At 37.6% G+C, this 18435-nt stretch overlaps 1 pseudogene; it reads left to right on the forward strand.

Moving 5' to 3' along the window:
- The first annotated feature begins 506 nt into the window (after positions 1-506).
- Positions 507-18023, forward strand: LOC111535576 (annotated as a pseudogene).
- Positions 18024-18435: the final 412 nt, after the last annotated feature.

Raw genomic sequence — 18435 nt, forward strand, 5'->3', positions numbered from 1 at the left:
ACAGTGTAACAGCAAATACATTTATTATGGTATTTGCATAATAATGACACATATTAATGACACATAAGCATAATGACACATACTTTCAAAGGTCTAGGTCCCACTGAGAGCAAATAATCTGGGTGATCCCAGATGGAAACTGGGTCTTTCTTTTTCTTTCTTTAGAGGTAGCAGAGAGACATGGTTTAACAGGAGACTGACAGGGAAAGGTGAATCTTTTTTTCGTTTTGTTTTTGAGATGGAATTTTACTCTTGTTGCCCAAGCTGGAGTGCAATGGCACCATCTCGGCTCACCGCAACCTCTGCCTCCCGGGTTCAAGCGATTCCCTCACCTCAGCCTCCCAAGTAGCTGGGAATACAGGCATGCGCCACCACACCCGGCTAATTTTGTATTTTAATAGAGACGGGGTTTCTCCATGTTGATCAGGCTGGTCTTGAACTCCCAATCTCTGGTGATCTGCCCACCTCGGCCTCCCAAAGTGCTGGGATTACAGGTGTGAGCCACCATGCCCAGCCTGAAAGGTGAATCTTTTAGGAGTGGAGAGGAGAAAGGTGAGTTGGCAAAGTGGTTGAGACTTATGCCCAAATCCCGTGAAGCATCCTACAGGTGTTGGTGTATTGAAATGAGTATACCTGCCTGGATGACACCAAAGACCACGTTAAATGCTAAGGGTCCTTCAGATCATTCTGACTTAGAGGAACTATAGCACCAGTAGCACCACATACCTTTAAGAGCATTTAAGTTTAGACAACATCCTCAGCAGTGACTATGGAATGATGACTAGAAAGACCTCTAATCTACTGCCCTGTGCTATTCAATCCTGGTACAGCCAAATGAGGAGAAAGACATGAACAAAAATAGAGATTCAATGGACTATTCACCATATTTGACAAGTAGAGGTCTTGGAGCCACATTTGATTTGATTTCAAAAAACAAAGAAGCACAATTCCTATACATTAGGTATTGTGGGAAAAATTTACATTTGATCCTGAGCATTTATTCATAATTAATTTCGGATAAAGAATATTATTTGCTGTCTGGTATATATACTTTAAGACCTCACATTTTGTACTGGCAGCTTCAAAATCTTCACCAAATTTATATAAAACCCCACTGTTAAACTTGCCTCTCAAAGTGTTGATCTGGTTTATATAGTCACCTATGACAGTCTAAATATTGCTATTGTCACCCCATTCAGTTTGATAACTTTCTTTGAAAATTACACTAAATGTGACCTTGATCTTCAAGTCTTAAAATTAATTTCAATTGAATGTAATACATTTGAGAGATGTTTGTATCTTGCTCAGAATCTTTCAGGCAAGGGATGAGCGTAGGGAGCAGAAATTTACTTCTTTAGTGGATAGTATCTGTACCCATATTTAGGAACCACTGATACAAGTTATCTGAAGAAACTACAGTTTTCTCTTTTAAGGGAGCATAATGCCTTCATGCAATTTGATATATATTATTGAATAATTCTATTCTACTTCTTAATTCCTGCAGAAATACAGAGGTGACAGAGGATATACTTCTTTTACAATCTATTATTGAATACACTACATCTCCAGATTCTGAGATAAAAATCAGTGAGCAATTCCATACAAGAGAAATGACAGGGAATAGAAGAGCTTTCAAAAAAACACAGGAACAGTAGGACAGGTTGCCCCTGACAACAGTTCTCTCCCACAATCCCTCCCTCATTTGTCATGGGAATAGTGACCACAAGGAGACAATTCCTTCAGAAAAATTCCTTCATTGTTTTAAAAACATATGTCTCTGGTAGGCAGCTGGGTAGCCGATTGCAGGATTAACAAACAGAGAGTAAAACAGCTCTGCATGTAATCTGACTACCCTAGGTTCAGATATAGAAATAAATTAGACAAGGATTAAAATTATATTTCAGTTATCTTTGGGTGATTTAGATTTCTTTTCTGTATTCATCTGTACTTTTCCTATGCGAGCATATTTATTTTTATAATCAGAAAAAATAAGAATAAAAGAAATATAAAAATTGTTTTAAAATGTCAGTATTAAACTTCACCTTCCAGCCCTGGTGAAATGACTGATTTCAGATTTGCCACCCAGCCATAAACAACAAGAAAACTGAAAAAAAAAAAAAAAAGATGAAATATCAAACAGCTGTTTCAGATATTAGATAATAGACAATAGAGGACTTTGACCCAGGACATAAGATAAATAAATGTGGTGAGGTATACAATTGCCTCAACATTCTGTTCGGAGGTTGTATTAGTCCAATTTCATGCTGCTGATAAAGACATACTGGAGACTGGGCAATTTACAAAAGAAAGAGATTTAAAGGACTTAACAGTTCCACATGGCGGAGGAGGCCTCACAATCATGGCAGAGGGCAAGGAGTAGCAAGTCACATCTTATGAGGATGGCGGCAGGCAAAAAGAGAGCTTGTGCAGGGAAACGCCTGTTTTTAAAACCATCAGATCTTGTGAGACTCATTCACTATCACAATGACAGTGGAGGAAAGACCTGCCCCCATAATTTAATCATCTCCCACTTGGTTCCTCCCATGACAGATGGGAATTCTGGGAGTTACAATTCAAGATGAGATTTGGGTGGGGACACAGCCAAACCGTATCATTCTGCCCCTGGCCCCTCCCAAATCTCATGTCCTAACATTTCAAAACCAATCATACCTTCCCAACAGTCCCCCAAAGTCTTAAATCATTTCAGCATTAACTCAAAAGTCCACAGTCCGAAGTCTCATCTGAGGCAAGGCAAGTTATTTCTGCCTGTGAGCCTGTAAAATCAAAAGCAAGTTAGTTACTTCCTAGATACAATGAGAGTGCAGGTATTGGGTAAATACAACCATTCCTAATGGGGGAAAAAAATGGCCAAAACAAAGGGGCTAGAAGCCGCATGCAAGTCTGAAATCCAGGAGGGCAGTCCAATCTTAAAGCTTCAAAATGATTTCCTTTGACTCCATATCTCATATTCAGGATGCACCGATGCAAAAGGTGGGCTTCCACAGCCTTTGGCAGATCTGCCCCTGTGGCTTTGCAGGGTATATCCCCCCTCCTGACTTCTTTCACAGGCTGGTGCTGAGTCTCTGTGGCTTTTCCAGGCACATGATGCAAGCTGTCAGTGGACCTACCATTCTGGGGTATGGAGGACAGTGACCCTCTTCTCACAGCTCCACTAGGCAGTGCCTGAGTAGGGACTCTGTGTGAGGGCTTCAACTCTACATTTTTCTTCTGCACTACCCTAGCAGAGGTTCTCTATGAGGGCCCCACCCCTGCAGCAAACTTCTCCCTGGGCATCCAGATGTTTCTATATATTCTCTGAAATCTTGGCGGAAGTTTCCAAACCTCCTATCTTGACTTCTGTGCACCTGCAGGCTCAACACCACACGGAAGCTGTCAAGGTTTAGGACTTCCACTCTCTGAAGAAACAGCCTGAGCTGTACCTTGGCCCCTTTTAGTCATGACTGGAGCAGCTGGGACACAGGCCACCAAATCCCTAGACTGCATACAGAAGAGAGACCCTGGGCCAGGCCCACAGAATGACTTCTTCCTCCAATACTTCTGGGCCTGTGATGAGAGAAGTTGTGGCAAAGGTCCTGACATGCCCTGGAGACATTTTCCCCATTGTTTTGGGGATTACCACTTGCCTCCTCATTACTTATGCAAATTACTGCAGCCGGCTCAAATTTCTCCTTAGGAAATGGGATTTTTTTTCTATTGCATTGTCAGGTTGCAAATTTTCCAAAGATTTATGGTCTGTTTCCCTTTTAAAACTGAATGCCTTTAACAGCATCCATGTCACCTCTTGAATGCTTTGCTGCTCAGAAATTTCATCTGCCAGATACCCTAAACTGTCTCTCCCAAGTTCAAAATTCCACAAATCACTAGGGCAGGGGCAAAACGCCACCAGTCTTTTTGCTAAAACATAACAAGAGTCACCTTTGCTCCAGTTCTCAACAAGTTCCTCATCTCCATCTGAGACCACCTCAGCCTGGATTTCATTGTCCATATCATTATCAACATTTTGGTCAAAGCCATTCAACAAGTCTCCAGGGAGTTGCAAACTTTCCCACATTTTCCTGTCTTCTGAGCCCTACAAACTGTTCCAGCCTCTGCCTGTTACCTATTTCCAAAGTCGCTTCCATGTTTTCAGATATCTTTTCAGCAATGCCCCACTCTTTGGGTACCAATTTACTGTATTAATCTGTTTTCATACTGCTGATAAATACGTACCCAAGACTGGGCGGTTTACAAAAGAAAGAGATGTAATGGACTTACAGTTCCACATGGCTGGAGAGACCTCATAATCATGCTGGAAGGCAAGGAGGAGCAACTCACATCTTATGTGGATGGTGGCAGGCAAAAAGAGAGCTTGTGCAGGGAAACTCCCATTTTTAGAACCATCAGACTTTGTGAGACTCATTAACTATCATGAGAACAGCACAGGAAAGACCATCCCCATAATTTAATCATCTGCCACCAAGTTCCTCCCATGACATATGGTAATTCTGGGAGTTACAATTCATGATGAGAATTGGGGGGCGGACATAGCCAAATCATATCACAGGTACTTCCAGACTGTGGCACACAGTGGAAGACAAGAAGCAACACATAACAATCTTTGTCAGTTGGAAATACAGATATTAAAGTTTGAAGAAGCAGATGCATATGGAATTTATGGGAAATGGTTCAGGAGACAAGGTTGTTGAGCTACAGAGAGAATGAGTTTGAGAAATCTTCACAGAAGTTTTGCTGAGAAGGTTGCTGAATACTAAAATGTGCGTGTGTAAGCTGTAACGTCATGATGCTAGGCAAAGCACTTATGGAGAGCTGTAAACTGAACTATTCCTACAGCATACAACATGGAGGCCTTTCAAATTCTGACCAAGTGGAGATACTTTGTTAGAAAACTGGAGCATTCAGGCAACTTCCGGAAAATCACATTTTAGTAGAGGTGAAACTAGACTTAAAGTAAAGGATACTTTAGATCCACCCTAACAAAATTGATTTGAAAGTTATTTAACTGACTGACAAAACTAAGTTCAACATTTCTTCAAGATACACAGTGGGATTCTGATATTTAGCCATATAAAATGTTCAGTATTCAATCAAATATTCTTAGCCATGCAAAGCAGTAAAAGAAGAAATACATAAGCAGGAGAGAAATCAGCCAATGGAAATGTTCAGAAGTGACAAAAATTACTGTATTAGAAAACAAAAACTTTTAAATAATTTATATATATATATTTTCAAATATTTGAAGGAACTCATGCACGCCATGAAGAGATAAATGAGAGGTTTAAACTGGAAACAAAAAGAAGTTGTAGAGATGAAGAATACAGTATCTAAAACAAAATATTTACAAGATGAGCTTAAAAGCAGTTTAGTTACTGCAGAATAAAAGGCGAAGATGCAACAATAGATGACTCTCCAAACTGCACTTGAGAAAGAAAAAGGACTTAAAAAATCAGAATCTTAGAAATCTGCAGTACAATATAAAGCAGGTTTAACATATATGTCATTATATTAAATGCACTTAGAGAAGACAGAAAAGATATTTGAAGAATTTGATTTATTTTTCTTAATTTCATGAAAACTATAAAACCATAGACCCACAAAGTTTAACAAACATAAAAAACTATAAACAGTAATAGCTACAACAAAACACATCAAGATACGTTGTAATAAAATAGTTGAAAACCAATGATAGAGAAAAATTATAAAGCAGCCAAAGGGGGGAAAATAATAGCTTGCATACAAAGGAAGGAAGGTAAAAATAAACATTCACTTCTCTTCAGAAACTATGCAAGCCAGGAGATGATATGACATCTATAAATTACTGATACAAAAGTGCAACCTAGAATTCAATATACAGAAAGAAAATCCTTTTAACATCAAGACAAATAAGATTTCTCAGACAAAACTGAATTTATCCAGCAAATATGTAATACTAAATATGTGAAAGAAAGTTCTTCAAGTGAGAACACAAGGATACCACAGAAAACTCTGGATCAACATAAAAAGATTAGAGCAACAGAAATAATAAATATGTGCAAAGATATTCAGAATTCTTTCCTCATTGAAAAAAGTTAAATTTATTTTAAAAATAATTGACTATAGCAAGTAAAAATGATATACCTTGGGATTTAACATATGTAGATTTAAAATGCATGACAAAGACAAGGGATTTGAGGAGATAACTGGAAGTACACCATTGTAAGGATCTTACATAACACTATATCTATATATGGCATACATATATATATGCTATAGTGCTATATGACTTTAAGATAGATGGGCATAAGTTAAATGGGGTATGTTTCAAACTCTCAATAAACTGGCATTGATGGAACATATCTCAAAATAAGAAGAGTTATTTATGACAAACCCACAGCCAATATCATATTGAATGGACAAAAGCTGGAAGCATTCCCTTTGAAAACCCATACAAGACAAGGATGCCCCCTCTCACCACTCCTATTCAACATAGTATTGGACATTCTGGCCAGGGCAAACAGGCAGGAGAAAGAAATAAAGGGTATTCAAATAGGAAGAGAGGAAGTAAAATTGTCTCTCTTTGCAGGTGACATGATTTTACCTTTAGAAAACCCCATCATATCAGCCCCAAAACTCCTTAAGTTGATAGGTAACTTTAGCAAAGTCTCAGGATACAAAATCAATGTTCAAAAATCATTCCTTTACACCAGCAATAGACAAGCAGAGAGACAAATCATGAACGAACTCCCATTCACAACTGGTACAAAGACAATAAAATACCTAGGAATACAGCTAACAAGGAATGTAAAGGACCTCTTCAAGAAGCACTACGAACCACTGCTCAAGGAAATAAGAGAGGAGTCAAACAAATGGAAAAACATTCCATCTTCATGGATAGGAAGAATCAATATTGTGAAAATGGCCATACTGCCCAAAGTAATTTATAGATTCAATGCCAATCCCATCAAACTACCATTGACATTCTTCACAGAATTATAAAAAACTACTTTACATTTCATATGGAATCAAAGAGGACCCTGTATAGCCAAGACAATCCTAAGCAAAAAGAACAAAGCTGGAGGCATCACACTACATGACTTCAAACTGTACTACAAGGTTACAGTCACCAAAACAGCATGGTCCTGGTACCAAAACAGACATATAGACCAATGGAACAGAATAGAGCCCTCAGAAATAATGCCACACATCTACAACCATCTGATCTTCAACAGACCTGACAAAAACTAGCAATGGGGAAAGGATATCCTATTCAATCAATAGTGCCAGGAAAACTGGTTAGCCATATGCAGAAAACCGAAACTGGACCCCCTTTTTACACCTCATACAAAAATTAACTCAAAATGGATTAAAGGCTTAAATGTAAAACCCAAAACCATAAAAACCCTAGAAGAAAACCTAGGCAATAGACATTCAGGACATAGGCATGGGCAATGACTTCATGAAGAAAATGCCAAAAGCAATTGCAACAAAATCCAAAACTGATGAGTGGGATCTAATTAAATGAAAGAGCTTCTGCACAACAAAAGGAACTATCATCAGAGTGAACAGGCAACCTACATAATGGGAGAAAATTTTTGCAATCTACCCATCTGACAAAGACCTAATATTCAGAATTTATAAGGAACTTAGACTAATTTACAAGAATAAAACAAACAACCCCATCAAAAAGTGGGCAAAGGATATGTACAGACACTTCTCAAAAGAACACATTTACTCAGCCTACAAACATATAAAAAACAGCTCAACATCACTGATCATTAGAGAAATGCAAATCAAAACCACAATGAGATAACATCTCATGCCAGTCAAAATGGTGATTATTAAAAAGCCAAGAAACAATAGATGCTGGCAAGGCTGTGGAGAAATAGGAACACTTTTACACTGTTGGTGGGAATGTCGTATTAGTTCAACCTTTGTGGAAGACGGTCTGGTGATTCCTCAAGGATCTGGAACCAGATATACCATTTGACCCAGCAATCCCATTTCTGGGTATATCCCCAAAGAAATATAAATCATTCTACTATAAAGACACATGCACATATATGTTTATTGCAGCACTATTTACAATAGCAAAGTCATAGAACCAACCCAAATGCCCATCAGTGATAGACTGGATAAAGAAAATATGGTACATGCGCATAATGGAATACTACGCAACCAGAAAAAGGAATGAGATCATGTCCTTTTCAGGAACATGGATGAAGCTGGAAGCCATCATTCTCAGCAAACTAACACAGGAACAGAAAACCAAACATCGCATGTTCTCACTCATAAGTGGGAGTTGAACAGTGAGAACACATGGACATGGAGGGGTAGCAACAAACACCAGGGTCTATTGGGGGTGTGGGGCGAGGGGAGGGAACTTAGACAATGGGTCAATAGGTGCAGCAAACCACAATGGCATATATATATATATGTATATGTGTGTGTGTGTGTGTGTATAACAAACCTACACATTCTGCACATGTATCCTGGAACTTAAGTAAAATTTTAAAAAGTCATTTTAATAGGTATGTAGTGTTGTCTTATTGTAAGAGAACTAAGCATTGCAACAAAGTATATTTTAAATAACTGAAATTCTGTTATTTTCAAAATATTGTTAAAAGAGAACTGTACTGACAAGAATATGTTCCTTAATCCCATAACACTTTTTGAGTTGGATACACCATGATATGGTTTCAGCTTTTCTTTAAGCTCACACTCTATTTGACTTATTTTCATTCCATTCTTACTCTCTCAAGACTAGCGTCACTTCATAAATTCTTGTTGCAAGAGTTGCTTGTGGAAGAAAATGTATGTAACTTATTAAGAGTTTGTGTTCCTTTTACTCCAACGTCAACTTCCCAGTACTGGAACACACTTTTAGCAGGATCTAAACCTACCAAGCCTACACCTTGATGATAATCAGTAGAAAAGACTTGTTTTTCAGAATACCCATGCCAACCCCAAAAGCCAGAAACACATTTCAAAAAATGTGTCTCAGGGTGCACATTTGCCTTCATCCACATAAAAAATAATATGTTTTTAAAAAGTTTCTTTGTAATAATAGTTTTCATTATGACAAAATTAGGTGGGTAACAGATAATATGTCTTAGTATGTGAAGAACATTTAAAAGGACAGGAGATGTATAAATACTCTTGGAAATTTTCCTTCATTCAGAAAAGGAAATTATATTTAGACTACTCAAATAAACTGATTTTAAAACTGATGATTTTTTTCCTAAGCAAAAATCAATAATGTATGGCTCATATGCTAATGAATCAATTTTTCATTGCAGATCCTAAGTATAGTCCTGCAAATTCTCTTGGCTAAATCTCATCACAAGATAGTTGACTGATTGCATATTGCAGCAGCATAATGCTAGAGGAACTAATCTTGACTGATATTGTAGCTTTCTTAAAGGACACTTTAAAAACAACTGGTCTCGAGATTATAAGTTCTTTCTAAAATTCAATTCAGGTTATTGTTCAGGGTAAAAGAATTAAGAAAGGTCACTGGATGCATTGATTGTGGTGGTCCCAATTTAGTCGCACAGACAGGCTCATTCTTTGTCTAATTGTGTCATCCCAAATGAATAGCTAGATTTAATCAATTCTGATAACAAAAAAAGAGTTATTCTCAGTAAATGGATTTTGCAAAGCAATCAAATCAGGTTTTATGTCTATCAATCCTAACCCAGAAATATTCAACAAAAAGCTTTATAAAATGCAAATTTCTAAAAATTATAGAAATGTTCTACTTCCTTATAATATTTACTTTTTTCATCTTATATTCTCTTTTTAATTTAAGGAAATCAAGGATTGCACACAAGGTCAATTATATTACAGTATTTCTACTGAATAAAAACCAATCTAAGTGTCATAATGGCAGGAAAATTATTTTTATAAATATTATGATTTTACCATGTTTTTAATTACAGTACAAAATTCTTTTCAAAAGTAATTATATGATAGAGAACTAAGAGTGACATATAATTCAACAAACTTCTCTTCATAAAAGAATATTAGGGGATTATTTTTGAGTGAATTAGCAGTTTAATATATTTGATTTTCTTTCCAAGTCTCACTGTGTGCATCTTTTGTACTGCAGCTGCAAAGTCTGTAGATTGATCTCATCAAATCTCACATGCAAATTACAGTTCTACCTCCACACACATTGGGTTTAATAATGATAAAAATAGATGACAAATATGAAAGAGAACTAGTGCAAAAGTCTTAGTATAGCCACAAGCTTAGCATATTTCAGGAAAAATAATATGATGTAGCCCAAGGGCAGTAGACAAGGGGTGGAAGATGAGATAAAAATGGTGGCCAGAGGCCAGATCCTATAGCATATTCAAGGCCATGATAAGGAGTCTAGATTTTATTCTAAGGGTAATGAAAACACAAAGTAGTGTTTTGTGCAGGAGAATGACATGATCTGACTAACTTCTGAAAGGATCATCCTGTCTGCTTTGTGGCAAATTGGCCAAAAAAGGGCAAGGGAATAAGCAGGTAGATCAATTCAGAAGGTATTGCAAGAGTTCAGGAGAGAGATGATTGTGATCGAAACTAGGTTTGTAGTATAGAACAGAAACTAGGTTTGTGATCGAAACTAGGTTTGTAGTATAGAGTAAGAGGTTGAATTCAGGAAATATTTTGGAGGTAGAACCTCCTGGATTTACTGATAGATTGGATGTGGGCATTGGGGGAGTTAGAAGAGATGAGGACACAACTAGGTATTTGAACTGAGAAGATGGGTGGATGATACTGTAAAGAAAAAGTCTGTGGAGGACCAGGTTGCCTGTGAGGTAGGCGTGGATTAAGAGTCCTGTTTACAAATTTTAGGATTGAGATGCTGATAGGTTTGGCTCTGTGTCCCCATCCAAATCTCATTTTGAATTGTACTCCCATAATTCCCACATGTTATGGGAGGGACCCACTGGGAGATAATTTGAATCATGGGGGCAGTTTCCCCCATACTGTTCTCGTGTTAGTGCATAAGTCTCATGAAATCTGATAATTTTATCAGGGGTGTCTGCTTTTGCATCCCCCTCATTTTCCCTTGCCGCCACCATGTAAGAAGTGCCTTTCTCCTCCTGTGATCATTCTGAGACCTCCCAGCCATGTGGAACCGTAAGTCCAATTAAACCTCTTTTTCTTCCCAGTCTCCGGTATGTCTTTATCAGCAGCATGAAAACAGACTAATACAGATGCCTACTGAACATTCAAGTAGAGATATTGATTAGGCAGTTTCATATATGTCTAAAACTGAAGAGAGAGATCTGCACTTGGGGCATGTGTAGAGCTATGGAATAGATTGAGATTGGTTAGGTAAGAATGTAGGTTGGTAGAGGGTTGGGGCAGATTGCAGATACTCCAGTATTTAGAGATCATGCAGAGAAGAAGCAAGCAGACAGTGAAAGAAGCCTGAAACAGTGTGCCCAGTAATATAGGAAATAAACAGAAGAAAGTGGCATCTTGGAAGCAAAATAAATTAAAAATGTTTTAAGAAGAATGGAGTGGGACTTTTAAAGGGGAATTGAAAGATTTTAGATAAAAAAGGCATCTTTGAAAAGTATTGCTTTTTTGCAAAAGGCAACTGAGAAATTGGGCTGTAGCTGGAGGGTGATATAGAGTAAAATACATTTTTATTTTTGCTTCTAATAATAGAAAAGATACTTAGTTTTTTTAAAAATTGTTTGTCCTTTTTCTATTTTCATTTCTGATGGAAATGACATAGTAGAAAGGGAGGAATGTTTGATATACAAGAGAGAAGGAAACGTTTATTGCAGGAGTGATTTCTTCAACAGGGTGAGAGGATATGAAATCCAAAACGCAGTTGAGGGGTTAGTCTTAGATAGTTATCAAGTGCTACTTTCACAATAGCAGGAAAAATTTAAAGGAGTTTTGATACAGATGCAGGGAGGTTGAGAGTTAATTTAAAGGAGTTTTGATACAGATGCAGGGAGGTTGAGAGTTTGGGATTTGGAAAGATGTCAAAATTTCTGATTTAGCTATGCAAGTGAAAACAATTCAGGGGCATAAAAGATTATTATAATCAGTTCTACAAATTCAAACATCTAGCTTAGACCTTGACTCAGACTCCCTAGTTATAAGTCATTGCTGCATATACTCTTGCACAAGTTATTATAACATTCAAAATATGTTCATGAAGCATGTGTTAGAGAAATTAAGTCAGTAAGTACTTGTTTTCATTTCACAATCTAATTTGCTGAAAGCAATTCCAAATTCTCTGGAAATTATTTTTATTGCAGTGGCTACATAATGGTTTGCTTTAGAGAAAAAGGTCCCATAATCTTTGATAAAATTGAAGGTAGAATCAATGATATTTGATTCTGATTGATCTAGGGCTTAGTGGACTGTAAAACTCCTGGGCCATTTTGCTAAGCAACCTGGAAGCTCTTTATCCCCTTTCGTCACATCCTAGGAAACCTGCCAACTGCATGTTTTGGAAACAAAAAGTTTATTCAGAGTTTTTCAGCTCACAATACAGTCAATTATTTTCAGTGTGCAGACACTATATGCTGACACAGTAGAAAGTTATTTTGGGAAGCAGGGTCTCCAATCTGTATTTTCAGGCATTGATTAGAGACTCTAAGAATAGAAACATGATGCAATGTGCTAGGAAACAAGAGAGCTAATTTATTCCAATCGTCCAATCACTAGCTCAAGTCCTACTATCCTCTATCCCCACACACAAAAAATAATTCTCTGTGTTGCAAGTTAAGATGACATTTTCAGAATCCAGCACATCAGAGCTCTTAGACATTATCTAGTTTAGCACCTTCTGTGTATAAATAGGTAAACCTGAGACCTCCATGAGGCTGGGGACTTACCAAAGTTTACCCAGCATATGCATGGTATAATCCAGACTTCCTGACTCCTTATGCATCACTCCCTTCACCATGCTTTTCAGCTCCTCTTTCTTGTCTCTTTACTATGGCAAAAAATATTCTCTGAGCAGTCAAAGTGGTCAGGTTGACTCCTGGTATGACATGTACTACAAGCGTCTAGAGCAGCTGCCCCAGAAACCATAACAAAACCCACTTTAAGGATAAAGAGCAAGAACCAGAAAATCATAAGGCAGAAGAAGCAGGAAAGTAATATAAGGAGAGAAATAAAAGGATAAAATGTCCTAAACTAAGGGTAGGAAAAATATCTAGCATGGGGAAAAATTAAGAAGAAAAAATCTGGCATGAGGAAAATGGAAGAGGGATCTACAAATTGTTTGAGATGGAGGGGCAGAGAGGAAGATGAGTTGTGTGATGCTCTCTATTGGACTGATGAGGACAACCCAACCTAGCTGCGCTGACTCTTCCAAAGGCCACTCTATTTCATGCTTTTGATTTATCTTACCACTGACAGAGATAAACTTGCTACCTACCTACTCTTTTTCCTGTGCCCTACTTTTGCTGCAATCTTTTTGTTTGGGAATTCACGACTTTAAAACTAAAGATTTCTTTACAAGTATAAAGAAATCAGAGTTTATAAAGCACTGACATACATATTATTTCCTTTCAGTCTCACAATAAATTTATGAGGTAGATACTATCTATGACTCTCCAGAAAGGTATATGGGTAGACAGAGAGAAGCTAGAGATTAGGAAGGGTCATTAAACTAAGTGTCCTATGGAAACACTCCAAATCAAGGAGGACTTTTCAAATGGGGCTAGGAGAAACTCAAGGCCACAAGCAAGAACAAACTAAATTATATATCCAAGTGCCATGATGACAGTAGGAAAATAAGGAGATGCAGACCAAGGAAATTGATGTACTGTGTCAAAGAATAAGGGTGAAAAGTGGATGAATCTAATTGATTCAGAAATGTTGGTATCTGCAAACCTTAACAATGCTGTAGAATGCCCCTTTAATGTAAACTCAGACTGCCACAATGTGGAGTAACATTTCAAGAGAGCCATGCTAGGGGATGACATCAGCAAGATGGCAGAACAGAAAATCTTTGTCTCCATTGCTGCCACAGAAAGTTCATCTAGCAACTACCCACAGACCAGAACATCTTTTGAAAATGCCTCTACATGAAAACAATCCTAAGACACAGGTGTGGTTGAAAAACTGAATGAAATCCAAATTGGAGGGTAAAAAGAATGCCCTTATTCCAACCATGTCACCCATCCCACTCCCTCAAGTTGACACACCACAAAGAGGATTTCCCTGGTCCCAAGGTTGCTACAGAAGGGAAAGAGAACAAGAGACACTTCCAAGGATCACTCTGTTCTCACAGGATAGGGAATACGAGGGAAAACATTATGGCTACACCACTGCATGTTAGATAAAAACAAAGAAAGGAGGCAGAGGTCATAGTGAACAGCATGCAGGTATTGGTGGTACCTCTGTGCTTCTGTCAGCTGTGGTGCCAGATCAGAGATACTAGCCAACCTCATGGCAAAGATACTAGCCAACACATATGCAAAGATGAGCTGGTTGCATCAAAAAACACGGTGGAAAGTTCAATCTAGCTTGAATTTCTAGATAGCTAGTCTCCACGCCTAGCTTCAGATCCCACTTCAGTGACCCTGCCCAAGCAAGGAGAATCCCACCTTCGCACATTTCAGAGAAGCAAAATGATTAGACGGCTTGACCCAGAAAGTCAGGCAGTGGCTTTACTTAGCCAAAAGCTCACTCAGTGTCCCTGCTCAGACAGGGAGACTCTCACTTCTGTGCATGTCATAGAAGTATAGGGAATATAACTGCTTGACCAGGAATATCTAACAACTGTTTAACTCAACCAAAAGCCCACCCCACTGCTCCACCCTGAAGGGAGGCAATCTAAAACTGTGCATTTTTAAGGAATATAGCTTCCCGTGCTGCCTATCCTGAGCAGCAACTCTACCTAACCTCAAAGCCCAGCCAGCATCCCTGCCCAACTGCAGAGCCCAAGTAGTAAAATTACCCAGCTAAGGTACATGTGTTGTGACCAGCCTCAACAGAAATCATCACTATACCCAGCCAGCAGCTCTGTCTGACAGTAGAGCCCAGCCAGTGGTCTCACCAGATAGCACAGCCCAACAAGCAGCCCCACTCACAATCAGAACAGCGACAGCAGCTTAGCCAACTACTGAACTTACAAGAAACTCTGCCTATCCAAGGTTGTCACCCTCTGGTCATAACAGAAGCACAGGCTAGACTAAATAATGAAGGACTATCCCTTCAAAGAACACCTATAAAGTCCAGAAATGTTGTCCCCTCAAATGTGCAGACAACAATGTAAGGACACAAAGAGTACTAAAAACAATGGAGAAGCATGACTCCTCCAAAAGAAAATCATAAAGTTTCAATAGAAAGCTTCAATAGCAGACTCTCTCAAGTAGTAGAAAGGACCACTGAACTAGAAGAGAGAACAGTTGACAGTATCCAGTCAAAGGAACAAAAAGGCAAAAGAATAAAATATAATAAGGAAAGCCTACAGGAATTATGGAATATCATCAAGAGACCAAACATCACATAAGAAGAGCTGCAGAAGGAGAAGACAAAAAGCAGAAGGAAAGAAATAAAGATCAGAGCAGAATTAAATGAAACAAAGTGTAGAAAAACAATATGAAAGATCAACAAAAGAAAAAGTTATTTTTTGAAAAGATAAACGAAAATGATAAACTTTTATCTTGATTACCTAACAAAAAAGAGATGTCTTAAATAAAATCAGAAATGAAAGAGATATTACAACTGCTACCACAGAAATACAAAAGATTGTAACAGATTACTGTGAACAGCTATATGCCAACAAATTTGAGAACATAGAAGAAATAGATAAATTTATAGACATATACAACCTACCAAGGCTGAATTATAAAAAAAATAGAAAATTTGAATAGGTCAATAACAAGTAAGGGGATTGCATCAGTAATAAAAGCTTTTCCATCAAAGTAAAGCTCAAGACTTGATGGCTTCACTGCTGAGTTATATCAAACATCTAAAAAAGAAATAATACCAATCCTTCTCAAACCTCTTCTAAAACTTTAAAGAAGAAGAAATATTTACAAACTCTTTTCGTCAAGGTCAGAATTACCCTGATACCAAAGCCAAACAAGGACATTATAAGAAAAAAAAATTATAGGTCAATAACGTTGATGAATATAAATGCAAAAATTCTCAACAAAATACTATTATAGCAAACCGAATTCAACAACACACTAAAAGAGTCATCCATCATTATCAAGTGGGATTTAACCCTGGCATGCAAAGTTGGTTCAACATTTGCAAATCAGTACATGTGATCCATCACATTAACAGAATGAAGGACAAATTCATATGATCATCTCTTTTGATGAAGAAAGAGCATTTGACTAAGCTCAACATCTTTTCATCGTTACAAATGCTCACCAAATTAGGTGTAGAAGAAATGTACGTGAACACAGGAAGACCACATGGAAGCCCACAGCTAATGTTATGCTCAATGGTGGAAAATTGAAAGCCTTTCTTTTAAGATCTGAAGCAAGACAAGAATTCTCACTCTGGCCACTTCTATTCATCATAGTATTGGAAGTCCTTTCCAGGACAATTTGGCAAAAGAAAGAAATAAAAGGCATTTTAAAAAGAAAGAAAGAAGTGAAATTGTCACTACTTGCTGATGATATAATTTTATATATAGAAAACTTTACAGACTCCACCAAAAAAACTGTTAGAACTAATAAACAAATACAATAATCCTGCAGAATACAAAATGAACACACAGAAATGAGTGGCCTTTCTGCATGTCTAACAATAAACTATCCAAAAAAGATCAAGAGACCAATTTCATATTCACATGCTACCAAAAAAAAAAAAATATATAGCAATAGATTGAACCCAGGTGGTGAAAGGCTTGTACACTGAAAACTACAACACACTGATGGAAGAAATTGAGTAAGATATGAATAAATGGAAAGATATCCCATGTTTATTGAGTGGAAGAAGAAATATTGTTAAAATGTTTATACTACCCCATCTACAGATGCAGTACAATCTGTATGAAAATTGCAATGTCATAAACAGAATTTTTAAAAATTATATGATCTTCTAAATAGATGCGGAGACATTATTTGATAAAATCCAGCATCTCTCATGATTAAAAACCATCAACAAAATTGGCATAGAAGAGACATACTTTTCTGGGCATGGTGGCTCACGCCTGTAATCCCAGAAGTTTGGGAGGCTGAGGCGGGTGGATCACCTGAAGTCTGTGGTCAGGAGTTCAAGAACAGCCTGGTCAACATGGTGAAACCCTGTCTCTACTAAAAATCTGAAAAAAAAAAAAAGCTGGGCGTGGTGGCGCACACCCATAGTCCAGCTACTCAGGAGGCTGAGGCATCAGAATCACTTGAACCTGGGAGGTGGAGGTCACAGTGAGCCAAGATCACACCACTGCACTCCAGCCTGGGTGACAGAGTGAGGCTCTGTCTCAAAAAAAAAAAAAAAAAATACTTCAAAGTAATAAAAATCATCTATGACAAACCCACAGCCAACATCACACTGAATGGGGAAACGTTGAAAGCATTCCCCTGAGAACTGGAACAATACAAGAATGCCCACGTTCACCACTTCAATTCAACATAGTACTAGAAGTCTTAGCCAGAGCAATCAGAAAAGACATAAAAATAAAGGAAATCTAAATTGGAAAAGCAGAAGTCAAACTGTCACTGTTTGCCAATGATATGAATGTATATCTAGAAAATCCTGAGTTGAGTGTCCTGAGAGGTCAGATGGTTGTCAGACGTGTACAATCGACATGGACATGAACATGAACAGAGTAAAATGGGACTTCCAGATTATAAACAATGGAAAATAGAAGGGACACCATTAGAAACTGTCCAGAAGAAGCTGGCTGCATAAGGGCTAAGGTGTCCATGGGGCTGCAATGAAGTTGGAAATACATGGGTGGCTTTGCAAACACTGTTTCCTTTGTTGGTGCCTTATTAAAAGCTTTCAAATGAGGATTTGCTGCATTTGTGGTAGCTGTAGGGGCTGAATATTACCTGGAGTCCCAGAATAAAAATAAGAAGCATCCCTAAAGATAATATCTGGAAGTATCTTAGTTGGTTTTTAACTCTCCAAAATAAGAGTTATTTACTGTAGCCTACTCATCTGAGTTTGTCCCTTAAAACATGTTAGTAAGATTTCATAAAGTAAAAAAAAGTTTAAAAAAGGAAAAATTGTCCTAAAGATTCATCCAAAAAGCTCCTTATCTGATAAACAAATACAGTAAGGTCTCAGAATACAAAATCAATGTACACAGATTAGTAGCACTGTTATAACCAACAACCACGTTGAGAATCAAATCAAGAAGAACTCAATCCCTTTTACAACAGCTGCAAAATAAATAAATAAAATATTTAGAAATATACTTAACTAAGGAAGTGAAAATCTTACAAGGAAAACTAAAAAAACACTGCTGAAAGAAATCATAGATGACACAAAATGGAA

This window comes from Piliocolobus tephrosceles, chromosome 12 (assembly GCF_002776525.5).
Source record: "Piliocolobus tephrosceles isolate RC106 chromosome 12, ASM277652v3, whole genome shotgun sequence".
Classification (NCBI taxonomy): Eukaryota; Metazoa; Chordata; class Mammalia; order Primates; family Cercopithecidae; genus Piliocolobus; species Piliocolobus tephrosceles.